General features: G+C 41.2%; 1 protein-coding gene across 2 annotated transcripts in view; it reads left to right on the forward strand.

Annotated features, from left to right (window-relative positions):
• Window positions 1–14358, forward strand: part of FGF14 (fibroblast growth factor 14) — a 634345-nt gene that overhangs the window by 381766 nt on the left and 238221 nt on the right. The gene's annotated exons all lie outside the window — the stretch shown is intronic.

Consider the following 14358-nt stretch of genomic DNA (forward strand, 5'->3'; position numbering starts at 1 on the left):
GACCCTGACGTTTATGGGAAGGGACCCTGAGGTAGGATGGAATGTGGGGAGGGTAGTTACCAAGACGGAAATCAAACAGACAGGGCGGTCTGTCTCAGAATTCCCAGTAAATCACGGATGGTGTCTTTGTTCCTCGGAGCGGAAAAGGTCACTCGTTATTGTCTAGTCCATCATCAGTCACTTTGTAGGTGAGGAGTCTGGGGTTTGGGAAATGTAAGAGGATGCTCAAGGTCTGGCAGTTAATAGAAAATCCAAAGATAGAAGTCACAGCTCCTGGCCCCTCCCTTGTGGAATGTAAAGAAACACACTGCCTCCTGTCTCAGATGGATTCATTAGGCTCTGAGGATGCTGGGCTCTGGGAAGCAGTTTGGCATTTCTAGCAGCTAATAAGAATTGTCTCATCTGTGGATTCTCAGTCAAAGTAATTTCCTGGTAAATATCTCTTGAATTTAATGGATCAACAGTTTTCCCTGCGCTGTCCAGGGCAAACCGATTTTGCATCTATTCTGTTGATTGTCCTTCCCTTAGCATCAGACTGACCATTTCTGGCATCCCTGTTTTGTGATTCAGGACTGCTGCTGAGTGAGAAATAGGAAAGGGCTACTCATATAGGACTGAGTTGGGAAAGGAGGGGATTTAGAAATGCTGGGTCGCTATGCAGGTCTCTCAAGGGTCTCTTTCTCCCCTATCACACTTCTGCAGATTCACAGGGTGAGACCATATTCAACTTGAAGCCCGCTGCCATCAGACCATTACTGTTTACCCTCTTTTAAAACCTCTGCTCCTTCAAGGATGTTGCTATTTAAGTGCATCACTGTGTTCCCTTCCTATTTTCAGACCTACAGACTATTTTCAGCCTTCACTTATCCAAGACTTTGGCACCCAGCTAGCAGTCTTTCTCAACTCTAAACCTTGTTTCATCTTTAATGATGTCAAATCCATCCTCCTGGGCCATTGAATGTTTGATTCCCTCATTTCCAGTGTCTTTCTCCACTCAACTTAAGCCACACACACACCCAAGGGTCATACCCTAAGCGTTGTGATCATTGAGAGGTGTTTATTTCCAAACCACTCATATAAATATCATGTGTTCTGACCCTAATACTCTCCCTCCATCTTTTGTCTGTCTTCTCCCACTGAGACCATTCTTCAGCCTTGTTTGAACCCCTGTGTTCATGGGTGTGTGTGCGCCCAGTCGTGTCTGATTCTTTGCAACCCTATGGACTATAGACCACCAAGCTCCTCTGTCCATGGGATTTCCCAGGCAAGAATACTGGAGTAGGTTGCCATTTCCTTCTCCAGGGGATCTTCCCAACCCAGGGACCAAACCTGGGTCTCCTGCAGCTCCTGATCTGGCTCCTCTTCACCACTGAGCTACCGGGGAAACCCCCTGTGTTCTTGGACAGGTCGATTTCCCATTCTCCTCCTGTGCACCGTCTCACTGAACCTTATGCCCACGTCCTAAACTCACTTGACTTTGAGAACCCACTCTTCTTGTCAGGCCGTGCTCCAACTCTGGAGTTCCCCAGATATCCTTGTTAAGTGTTCCTGCACTCTAGTTGCTAATTCTACTAGAGGAAGCTATGAACGCTAGGGAAGCAGAATTCACTGTGACCCACCTCTATTATGAGCTTCCCTTATGGCTCAGCTGGTAAAGAATCTGCCGGCAATGCAGGAGACCTGAGTTTGATTCCTAGGTTGGGAAGATTCCCCTGGAGAAGGGAAAGGCTACCCACTCTACATTATTCTGGCCTGGAGAATTCCATGGATTGTATAGTCCATGGGGTCACAAAGAGTTGGACACAACTGAGCGACTTTCACTTTCACCTCTATTATGCCCTCAGCACTTCCCCATGTCCTGATCTTTTTCTCTAGTCATCTTCCTTTTCTACTCTTGAAATACCTGACCTTTCTGCTATTTTCAGTCATATGCTCCTTCTTCCCAGAGAAAATTAAAAAATAAAATAAATGCCCTCAATTTTCCACTACAGAATCTACACATCTAGCCATATCTGTACCTGTTTCTACACCCCACCTCCAATAAGGCCATTCACACCATACTTCCTCCTGATTCCTCCCCTTTCTGGAAACACTATTACACCAGTAGCAGGTTCGGTCCCTGGGTCAGGAAGCTCCCTGGGGAAGGAAATGGCTACCCAATCCAGTATTCTCACTTAGAAAATCCCATGGACAGATGAACCTGGTGGGCTGCAGTCCATGGGGTCGCAAAGAGTCAGACGCGACTGAGCGTGCCCACATACACGGCGTTACTATGCTTGCACCATCATCACCAACATCACCATCATCAGATGACACTTTCTCTAAGTTCTTGAGAAGATCAAGTATGTATGTTTTTCCTAAATATTTCTTTGTATAATGCGGCCTCTCCTGCTTTTGTTTGGGTGCAAGCAAGTACTTGACCGACCAAACAAGCCTGGTGTGCTGCAGTTCACGGGGTCGCAAAGAGTTGGGCACGACTGAGCAACTGAGCTGAACTGAAGTACTTGACAGAGATAAAACGTTTCTTTCTTTATTCGACTAAATTGAAGAGATCTGCAGTGTTCACACCTGTGCTGAAATGGGATGACTGTCTTTGTGGGCGAGAATACAACTTCAGCTCTTATCCTCCAATAGCAGGACAGTTTTGCTGCCCCAGGCTCTGACATTTAACGTGTTTCAGTTCTTAGGTAAATAAACAAAAGAGCCTATCTGCTGTCAAAGTACAACGTAGAGAAAATTTAATTATGAATGTCCTAGGAGTCAGCGCCTGCCACAGGCTTGCTTAAAAACACCTCATTCTTGAGAGAAACATTAAATCAGTATGCTGTGAAGTAGAAAGAGTATGACCTTTAGAATCACAGACCTGAATTTGAATACCTGCTCTATCACTTACTACTTATGAGAATTTAAGCAGCTTATAACTTCTCCAAGAGAGACGCAGGGCTGTCAGGGGAAAGTGGGGTGTTTATCTGCCCTGGGACAGATAAATAATTTATCAGTCGTGTCTGACTCTTTTCAACCCCATGGACTGCAGCACACCAGGCCTTCCTGTCCATCACCAACTCCCGGAGTTTACTCAAATTCATGTCCATTGAGTCAGTGATGCCATCCAACCATCTCATCCTCTGTCGTCCCCTTCTCCTCCTGCCCTCAATCTTTCCCAGCATCAGGGTCTTTTCCAATGAGTCAGCTCTTCACATCAGGTGGCCAAAGTATTGGAGCTTCAGCTTCAGCATCAGTCCTTCCAGTGAACACCCAGGACTGATCTCCTTTAGGAGGGACTGGGTGTTAGGACAAGAGTTTCTCAGATGTCCTCTTCTGAGGAAGGTTGGGTGCCCTCAATTCACTTGGCCTCAAGATGAAGACCTGAGAGGGGCTAGGATGTGAGCAGAGGGTCTGACCCACTAACCATCTTCTTAACATTGCCTTCCCTGTGTCAGGTGAGCTCCTCCCCAAGCTAAGCATATCGTCTGAATGCCTTGCCAAAGGTATTCGCTGAGTCATTTTCTTAGCATCGTGCTCTTCTATTGGTTGTGTTTTTATTGGATCGATACATAAGGAAGCGTTTTAAGTGTGGTAAATTTTTCCTCATTTCCACTTTGAGCATGAAATTCATTGTGGATATTTGTGAAATGTACATGTTCAAGCCCCACACTTGGAGATGTTGATTAAGCAAATCCAGAATGTCACCTGGGAGTCTGTAATCCTGTCAATTCCACAAATGATTCAGATGTACCACATTTTAAAAGAGCTACCGTATTTGAAAATAGTATTCACTGTTATCTGGCTTCAAAGGCTGTGCAGGGCAGCTCATGCTATATTTAATGCTATGGATTTGTATAGATTTTGACCCGACAATGAAACTCCTAGCAAAATAATCTGTAAGCAATTAACTAATCTCAGCTTACCACATTGCTCCCTATTTCTCCTAGGTGGCCTTTTCAATTTTGCTAATTTGAAAATGTACATTTTGCATTGTATTAAAATGCTGAAACTTTTTCATATTATTCCAATAGCAAGCTAGCTAAAAGTTCTATACTTTAGAAATAGTGATAAACATTAAGATATGGAGAGAATAGAGTTTTCCTTACCTTCTTCCATTTCAATTTTTCTCAGTTGTGAAATGAAAACTATGTAGATTAAAATTGAATTACTTCATAGGATAATTTTCATGATTATATTAATAATTCACTTAAAATACTTCAAATTATGCTTTTGCTTATATTGGTCACTCGAGTGCTAGTTGTTTTTCATGACAATCATGTATTTTATTTTCTTTTATTGAGAAAACATGTTATTTATACCGAAATCCAGATAACTCTCTTCCAAAGGGAGGTTTGGAATGAGAGACTAATAGTTCTATATTTCAACAGCTTGGCTTTGAGGACTAATGGGGTGGCAAATATGAGGGAATATTTCCATTTGTTTTTGTGAGTATTTTTGAAAAGAAGCACATTGCTTGCTGAGATTGCTATTGAAGTTGGAAAAATAAACTTCAACTTAGATTATTTTCAGAGTCTACTGGGGAGGAAATGCAAATTGTGCTTCTTAGTCAGATTTGTTTACATTCAGGTAACAGCATGCATTGAACTTTTAATTTTGTTAAAGAATTCTGCTTCAGGTTCTTTGGAAAATAGCACAGAAATAGGTGATGGTTCTCTTATCACACCATCCACCCACACATGGGTTTAGTACAACCTTAAAATACCATTAAAAAAAAAAGCAAAACTACCCCGGAAGTTTGCATTTGGACATACATCATATCCAGGATTGGTGTGTGCATAGAAATCTGTGATAATCAGTCTGCATATCACATCCAGGGACAAAACACTAGAATAATACTGACAACATTGCACGAGACCAACTTAATACTTGCCACAGTATTTTACGTTTTAGCTGCACATTACGGTTTTCCAAGTGCCTTTGAATAGATGTTGGATTTTGTTCTCTGAACAGCCCCTTGTGACCCTGTGGCCCCACGTTGTAAACCTTAACACTCATGCTTGGAGGAGAATGTGGGGTGTGAACAGGGCACAGCTCCAGGCACTCATAGTAGAACCCAGCACTTCCCAGCCCACAAAACATGTTTACAGAGAGCTTGCCTCGCCCCTGACCATGACAGCCCCACTCTTTTCTGACCCCACTCCATTGCTACAAAGCACTGTCCTCTAGGACTTGCAGATTTTTACACATGCTATTGCACAGAGGCTCGGTTCTGCTCAACGCATACATGTTATGACTACACTAAGTGTTACAGAGTTGTTAAACTGGTGGAAAGACACGTCTCATTTAAAAAATTAACTAAAAGTTGCTTTTGGCAATGGACATGTTACTTTCTTCGTATATGTAAATTTAATTTAAAATGTTTTAAATTAATAATTTGGTGTCATTTGAGCACTGATGGTCAGGTAGAGATAGCTATTCCATAATAAACTGGATATAGAAAAAAAAATCTATGTCAAAAAAAATCAGAGGAGAAATGCAGAGAATTTTGAGATCCCCACGGTGTATTTAAATGTTCACTGCTGAATGTGTTCTCCTCTTCTCACAGCCTATGTTTAGGCCAGATGTGCAGTGATTCAGGGGGTTTGAATCCTGTTTCCACCATCTAGATTTAGATAGGTTTCTTAACCCCGTGGCGTGCTGTGGCCCGCGGGGTGGCAAAGAGTCAGACACGACTTAGCAACTGAACATTTCTTCACTACTGGGCCACATGTTCTTCACGTTTACAAAGCAGCTTTTATAGAGGCTTAATAAAATTGTTGTGGAGACTGAATTCATTCGGACATTGAAAGTACCTGATACATAGAGATATTTTATGTACAAACATTGATCTTAGCTATTGATCTTTCTCTATGCCCTTGCTGTTAGGAGAACACCTCTTCTTGAAACCTGATTAAGCTGTTAGGCTCCAAACAAGTCCGGTCTCATCTTGACCTGACACAGGTGTCCGAGGGACAAAATATTCAATGAAATGGCATAAATGGCAGTGCCTGGTATGTGGTAGGGGGCTACGAAACAAAGAGACATCGAAAATAAATTTTTGGTATTTATTGTGTTTTATGCAGTGCAATTAGGAGGGAAGTTGGCTAAATCTAAGAAATTGTATTAGTGCATATCAGCTGTCAAATCATGCACTTGATGGGTTCTGTAACTCAAGAAGGCATAATTCCTTTCAATTTAAGAAACTATTTGTTTATAAATTCATGCTTCAGTGGAAAATTTCAAGGGACCCCTTAGCAGGACAGCAGATAGGTTGTGAATCTCTCAGAATTTGTGACAGAAACTTCAAATGCCATCTGAGAGTGTTTCCTTCCCCGGAAGATGACCCTTAGAAAACTGTTATTCCTGCAGTCAGTAATATTTCTTGAAGTCTCTTTGTTCTTGAAATTTGTTCAAATGGCTTTTTCAGTAATCCTTGTGGTTAGTCAATTTTTTAAAAAATAAAGTTTAGCACAAACTAAGGAGGAAATTCTAATATGAAAGGCTGATTGTGGTTTTAATTTTGTCTTTTTCTCTTTTTCTTTCTTCCCACTTTCCTCCTCTTCCTTCTTCTCCCTGTTTATGAATTTTTAAGTTTTTATGAAGAATTTATGTTTTCTCAGGAGATGCTAGTGGAAAAGAATCTGCTGGTCAGTGCAGGAGATGCAAGAGATGCAAGTTCAATTCCTGGGTCAGGAAGATGCCCTCAAGTAGGCAGTGGTACCCCACCCAAGTATTCCTGCCTTGAAAATTCTACTGGGCAGAGGAGACTGGCAAGAGCCTGGCTGACTACAGTCCATAGGGCCACCACGAGTCAGACATGACTGAGCAACTGAGCTTGCACATGTGAAGAATTTATGTTTTCAGAGCAGTCTTTGTTTTACAGCAAAATTCAGCTGAAGGTACCGAGATTTCCCAAACACCCCCTGCCTCCACACACACATAACCTCCCGGGTTATCAACATTCCCCACCATAGTGGTTCATTAGTTACAACTGAACCCACATGGATGCATCACAATCACCCAAAGTCACAGTTTGCATGAGGGTTCACACTTGGTGCTATGCATTCTGTAGCTTTGGAGAAATGTGTAATGGCATGTATCCATCATTATGGTATCACACAGAGTACTTTCACTGCCCTACAAATCCTCTGTGCTCCGTTTATTCATCCCTTCTTCCTCAGCCCCTGGCAAGCACTGATCTTTTCACGGTCTCCTTAGTTTTGTCTTTTCCAGCATGACATATAGTTAGAATCAAATAGTATGCAGCCTTTTCAGATTGACTTCTCTCACTTTGTTGTTGTTGTTCAGCTGTTCAGCTGTGTCTGACTCTTTGTGACTGACCCCATGGACTGTAGCACGCCAGGCCCCCTGTCCATCACCAACACTGGGAGCCTACTCAAACTCATGCCCATTGAGTGGGTGATGCCATCCAACCATCTCATCCTCTGTCGTCCCCTTCTTTTTCCTGCCCTCAATCTTTCCCAGCATCCTGGTCTTTTCTAACAAGTCAGCTCTTTGCATTAGGTGGCCAAAGTATTGGAGCTTCGGTTTCAGCATCAGTCCTTCCAACGAATATTCAGGACTGATTTCCTTTAGGATTGACTGATTGGATCTCCTTGCAGTGCAAGGGACTCTCAAGACTCTTCTCTAACACCACAGTTCAAAAGCGTCAGTTCTTCAGCACTTAGTCTTCTTTCTTTCTCTCACTTAATGATATACATTTAAGATTCCTCCATGTCTTTTCAAGGCTTATAGCTCATGTACTTTTAGCACTGTATAAAAGTCCATTGCTGGATCTTCCACAGTTTATTTACCCACTCGCCTTCTGAACGACATCCTAGTGGCTTCCAGGTTTTTGAAGTTACGAATGCAGTTGCTATATATCCACACGCAGGTTTTTGTGTGGGTACAACTTCCAGTGATTGTTTTAATATCTGTGTTCTTCTGAAAGGAATGATAAGGTACTTGGAACCAGTGCTTCATCGCACCGTTATTACTCATTCATTCCTCCATTTGTATAGAAAATCAATAGTTGGTTACTTGGCATCACTTTGAAAGAACAAGCAGAGAGGGCCTAATAAGGGGGATGGGGCACCCAGCAGAGGCGGAGCCAGAGCCCCGGAGGCCAGGCTGGAGACAGGGAGGAAGGTGGTACCACTGGCGAGCATCTCTGTCCTCACGAACTCCAGCTTGGGAGTGAGTGCTTCCTCTTCTTTCTCTTACCATCTTGACTTCGTCAAGTTCTGAAAACCCAGGCTATTACGTTACCACGTGACTTTATTTTTAACCTGTTTAACTTGTTTTATTTCATTGTGCTACACCAATCTACATCTACATCTGCACACACCAATCTACTGTGAAACACCCTGAGGTTATATCCTGCCTGTGTTTTATCAACCACTTTGGGCTTGTCCCGCGATATCCTGCCAGGGACTACAGCTGCTTCTCCAGGTCACTAACTTTGGCAGAAGCATGGTTCTGAACCCTTCTCGTGCAGACAAAATAATCCGGAGAAAAGTTCCCCATAGCAGGGAGCCCTGTGAAGGCATCTAAATTATTATGAGAGTACTTACTTTCACATTAACATCAAAGACCTCATTTTTCTTTCCAAACCCAATTATGAAGAGTGAGATATAAGGTTATAGCCAAATTTTAATTTGTATAACATTCATGGCACTATGTGGCTCAGGCCATGGTCTTTTCTATAATCCAGCATCCCTGCCTGCTATCTGGTTCCACAGGGCATTGTTGAGTCACTAGACAAGCAAACTGATGAGTTCATTTACTTTAAAGAATTAGAGATTATTCAAGGCTTACAGTGATACCTCTCCTTGTGGCAGGGTAAGGGATCATGACAGTTCTACTCCTGTTCCTGGTTTGATCTCCAAGCTAAACCTAGAAAAAAAAAATCTCAAAACACAAAATTTATATGATATCAAGAAAAAAAATAAATACATGGCCACAAATTTATTCATAAAGTTGTGAGTGACAGCTAAAGATAGATGATTTGCTTCATCCATTTTTTCCCCCTTTTTTTGGTGAGACAGTTCTCCATTTACCTCAGGTGCAGAAAAAAATATTTCCTTGGCAGAGAAATGATCTGGAGATTGGTATTTGCAGAATTAGTGTCCTCAGTAACGTGACGGCTGAGAGTGCTCGTAATCTGGGAAACCAAAGACTTTACCTTTCTGTGGTCTTCCCAGAAACACTTTCATGTGGACTGCCGCTATCTGGATGAAAAAACATCGTCAAAAAGCCATCCTGGAGTAGTGTTTGTCTGGGCTGTTCTTTAAGCTCCGTGATTCAGCTAAATACTTGTTCAGCATAAGGAAAATACACCTAAGTCTTGCCTTCTTCCTGGGTATTGAGAATCTTGAAAAAGGGAAGAAGTGTGAATCGTAGGTGAAAGTTGCTTTTTTTAATGTTTAGTGAATTTTACTGGAAATTCTTTGAGGGAAAGATCAAGGTATGTTACCATAGTAATTCTCTCCATATATTAGTAGTATTTAGGAGAATATAAAACATGATTACGCGATTAATCAAATTTTTTATAACAATGCCATTTTAAAGGATTCTCAATTGAATGCACTGTAAGAAAGACACTGTCTTCAAGGTTTTCAACCTTGTTCCCATGGAGATGGGACTCTTGGCTTCTCTTAAAGGGCACATCACTAGAATAATGCACAAAAATGAACAATGGCATTATTAAAAATAGAAAACCTAGTCTAAGTTACTTGCTTTTTAAATTTAGCATTGTTGTTGTTCAGTCACCCAGTCATGTCTGACTTTTTGTGACCCCATGGATTGCGTGTTCTCATTTACTTATGCAATGTCAAGAGAATAAAAGCCCACTTTGATTTTTTTGATGTTCTTTTCTCCACATCCTCTCATCCTTCTTCTCTGCTGATTGATGACTGAAATAGAGCAAGCGGTTGTCACTTTGATATGCCATCAATTCTACCTTGTTTTGGATGTATTATTTATAACACCGTCATCCTGAGAGTATTATTATTATTATCATCTTTATATTGTAGAGGAGAAGGTTGAAATTGAGTGAAGTTAACATAGACGAGTACTATGATTGGTAAGTGGTAAAACGGAGTTTGGACATAGGTCTCCTTGGTTTTAAAACCCTAGACTTTTCCAGACACTGAGCTCAGGATCTCATTCTACACTGGCAACAGAAAAATGTTTAATAGATGCTTTTCGTGTAAATAGACACAAGAGTGAACCCCTGTCTTTAGAAAAGATAAACACAGTTTCCTTTTCTCCTCTGTGTTTACACCTGAGACCAGGAAGTAGGTTGTGGACAGAGCTCTCGCTGATTAGACCCACTTGTTAACTCTGCGGAATACAGGCATCCCTCTACTCTGAAATGTGGACCAAAATAGGTTGAAGTTGTCCTCAAGGCTTTCCCTCTCTTTGCAGGAATGGCCACGGCCTTCACGGCTGGTGCCATCTGCTGCCATTTTAACTGTTTGTTTTAATGGCTTCGCATCAATTTTATTTTCCATCTCAAACCAGTTATATAACATAAACCCACTGTGAGAGAATGTTCTGTTTCTAAACTGAAGTGAGGAGCTATGCTATTTCAACCATGTACTTAGTCAAGAGAGATGGTTCATTTAAAGTGTGAAAGTAGCTAAATAGGGCCGTGAGGAAGCAGCCGCACCATCTTCTTTTCCTTTATTTCTTAATTTTAGAACAACATGACTCTTGCCTCCATTTTAGTCTGGGTGTACTTTTTCATTATTCAAAATCCAAGGACTTTTGGAATTCCTTGGTCAACCTTGTGAGAGTTTCTGTAAAGAACTGGAAAGGATAGGGGCTTTTTGTGTGCTCTCTGTTTGGCTTTGGGAAACTTGGCTAATAAGCTATATCTTAGCATCGCTAAGTCACTTCAGTCGTGTCCCACTCTGTGCGACCCCATAGACGGCAGCCCACCAGGCTCCCCGCATCCCTGGGATTCTCCAGGCAAGAACACTGGAGCGGGTTGCCATTTCCTTCTCCAATGCATGAAAGTGAAAAGTGAAAGTGAAGTCGCTCAGTCGTGTCCGACCCTCAGCGACCCCATGGACTGCAGCCTTCCAGGCTCCTCCATCCATGGGATTTTCCAGGCAAGAGTACTGAAGTGGGGCCATTGCCTTCCATACTGGAAAAGAAGAGAATAAAAACAGGAGGTACTTGACTTCTTTACATTATTTCCTTTAAGAGTCTGGTAATACTTTGGCCACTTGATGTGAAGAACTGATTCATTGGAAAAGACCCTGATGCTGGGAAAGATTGAGGGCAGGAGGAAAAGGGGATGACAGAGGATGAGATGGTTGGACGGCATCACCAACTCAATGGACATGGGTTTGGGTAAACTCTGAGAGTTGGTGATGGACAGGGAGGCCTGGCGTGCTGTGGTTCATAGGGTCGCAAAGAGTTGGACATGACTGAGCGACTGAACTGAACTGAAGCAGTCTATAGTACACTTCACTATAAACAAGGTGAATCTTTTATTAAGATTATTAATGTATTGGAATGTTGAAGAAAGACACAACTAGGCTTTTCAAGTTCATTTCCTGATGAAAACGAACGTTCGTAGTTTAGTGTAAATTGGTGGAGACTTTTTGAAGGAAAATTTTGAAATCTCTATAAAAATATTTAAAAGAACATCTATTTTGATGCAAATTTTCTATTTCTAAAGTCATATCCTAAAAAATAATTTGGAACATATATACAGTTATAAACGCTAAGTTTGTTTATTGCAAGGCCCAATGAAACCACAAACTCATGAACATCAAACTCATAAAGAATACATTTCAACTAATCAACAATAGGAAATTGGTTAGAAAAGTTACCAATAGAATATAATAGTATTTAGCCAACAAAAATGATGTTGTAACTATTATCTCTCTATCTATCTACTTCTATCAAATCTATTTACATGGAAAGATACTTATATTTTTATAGAAGTATAGTTGATTTACAGTATTGTGTTAGTTTCAGGTGTACAAGAAAGTGATATATATATACACATATATATATACACACACACACACATATATACATATGCCTTTCCATTATAAAGTGAAAGTCACTCAGTCGTGTCTGACTCTTTGTGACCCCATGGACTATACAGGCCATGGAATTCTCCTGGCCAGAATACTGGAGTGGGCAGCTTTTCCTTTTCCAGGGGATCTTCCCAACCCAGGGATTGAAACCAGGTCTCCTGCATTGCAGGCAGATTCTTTACCAGCTGAGCCACAAGGAAAGCCCATTATATTATAATATAAATGGAAATCTATTTTCCACTATATTATCGGCTATTACAAGATATTGAATATAGTTCCCTGTGCTATACAGTAGGTCTTTGTTTATGTATTTTATATATAAAATATAGTATTATTTTTAGAATGATGCTACAAAATATATTCAATATGATCTTATCCAAACTGACAAGTATCTACGGAAAAGGTATGAAAGAATATACAAGATGTTAAAAATGTAATATACATGGAACTGTGTTTTTCCTCATTAATCTACTTTTTATATTTTTATTTCAAACAGCAAGTATGACTTTTACATTAAAAGAGAACATTTTTGTAATTCCCTCTTCATAACTGACAAATATTCAAATTGACCTAAATTTTCAGTTACTTTTCTGCAAATCAAGGTGGAGATATTTGGTACTAATTGATGATATAACTTAGATACAGAATTTGGAAATTTAGATCCTAGAGCAGAGATAACTGACTGACAAGTGACTCTCCGTCTTTCCCACCTAAAACCGAATTAGGTTGTGATTGCAAATCGGTTTCAGTGGTCTTAAATATCCTTATAGAAACTTGAAAACTGACTTAAACAGGTCAGCTTCTGTAACAAGTTCAAAACACTCTCATTTACATCCACTTTTATACTTTCTTTGCTCAACAGCAATCAGATCATCACATGGAAAGAACTGAGATGCGTTATCAGTCATGTTGCTGTTTACTGTCCTAGTGAGTGGTGAATTGTCCAAAGCTGTGACCCAAAGGCAGCGGGACATTTATTCCATGGTTGTGTATGCATGCTTAGTTGCTCAGACATGTCAGACTCTGCAACCCTTTGTATTGTAGCCCGCCAGACTCCTCTGTCCATGTGACTTTTCAGGCAAGAATACCAGAAGGAGTTGCTATTTTCCTCCTCCAGGGATGGAACCTGCATCTCCTGCGTCTCCTGCATCTCCTGCATTGCAGACAGGTTCTTTACCCACTGAGTCATCCAGGAAGCTATTACTTGGTTAAGCATCAGCTTTGTTGTAGCTCCCAGTGTAAGATGCCAGGTCCTTCTACTACCTGCCCTACAATACACACTTTAAAATGGCAAGACATAGATAACTCCCAAATATGAAGATGCCTCAAGAAGCACAGGAGAGAGCCATTCAGTACCGAGGTCTGTTCATCAAATGGACCCTCGGGCAGAACGATTTTAATAACTGTGTAGTGATTTGGAGAGGATTTCCCTTACTTTGGATCCACGGCAGGAATAGAGACTCAGATGTAGAGAACAGACGTGTATACAGAGGGGGAAGGAGAGGGTGAGATAGAATTGGGAGATTAGGATTGACATAGATACATCACCACGTGTAAAATAGCTAATGGGAACCTGCTACAAAGCACAGGGAGCTTAGCTTGGTGCTCTGGGATGACCTAGAGGGCTGGTATGGGGGTGGGTTGGAGGGAGGTGCGAGAGAGAGGGGATATATGTATACAGATAGCTGATTCACTTCGTTGGACAGCAGAACGAACACAACAGTGTGAAGCAATTATACTCTAAATTAAAAAAAGAAGAAGAAATTTTGTAACTGTGGGCAATGAAGAAAGAATCAATATGTTTTCAAGGCGGGTAGATGAGTTTTCAGGTATGAAAGATCCATGCTGGAGTCCCTGGAAGCTGCTGCCTGCCTAGCACATACAAACCAATTAGATGGCAAGCAGTGATCTGATTTCTTTTCATTTTCTCTTGGTGGTCATAAAAGTGTTGCCTAGTATGATGCAAGTGGAGGATGTCTAAGCTTCTAGAAAACTGACATTCTGCATTTCTGGGCTAATTTCTGCATAAATTACGAGTACAGACGCTGTGAGATTGCATGACTCACCTGTGACCTGCAGTCTAGCTGCCTCCCTACCTGGATCCTCAGTGGCATCTAAGGCTCATTATTTCCCTCCCCAATTCCCTGATTTCTTTCTTCTTCTGCCTTTCCAGTTTATTCTCACAGATAATGAAATGTCTTAGAAGTAGAATGGGACCTCACTGTAGCTTTTTTTTTTTCATTATTAGATTAACTCAAATGCATCCCCAGGAAGGTCCTGTCTTTGGAATGTAACGGTATAGAGGAAAGCTCAG

This window comes from Bos mutus, chromosome 12, assembly GCF_027580195.1.
Source record: "Bos mutus isolate GX-2022 chromosome 12, NWIPB_WYAK_1.1, whole genome shotgun sequence".
NCBI lineage: Eukaryota > Metazoa > Chordata > Mammalia > Artiodactyla > Bovidae > Bos > Bos mutus.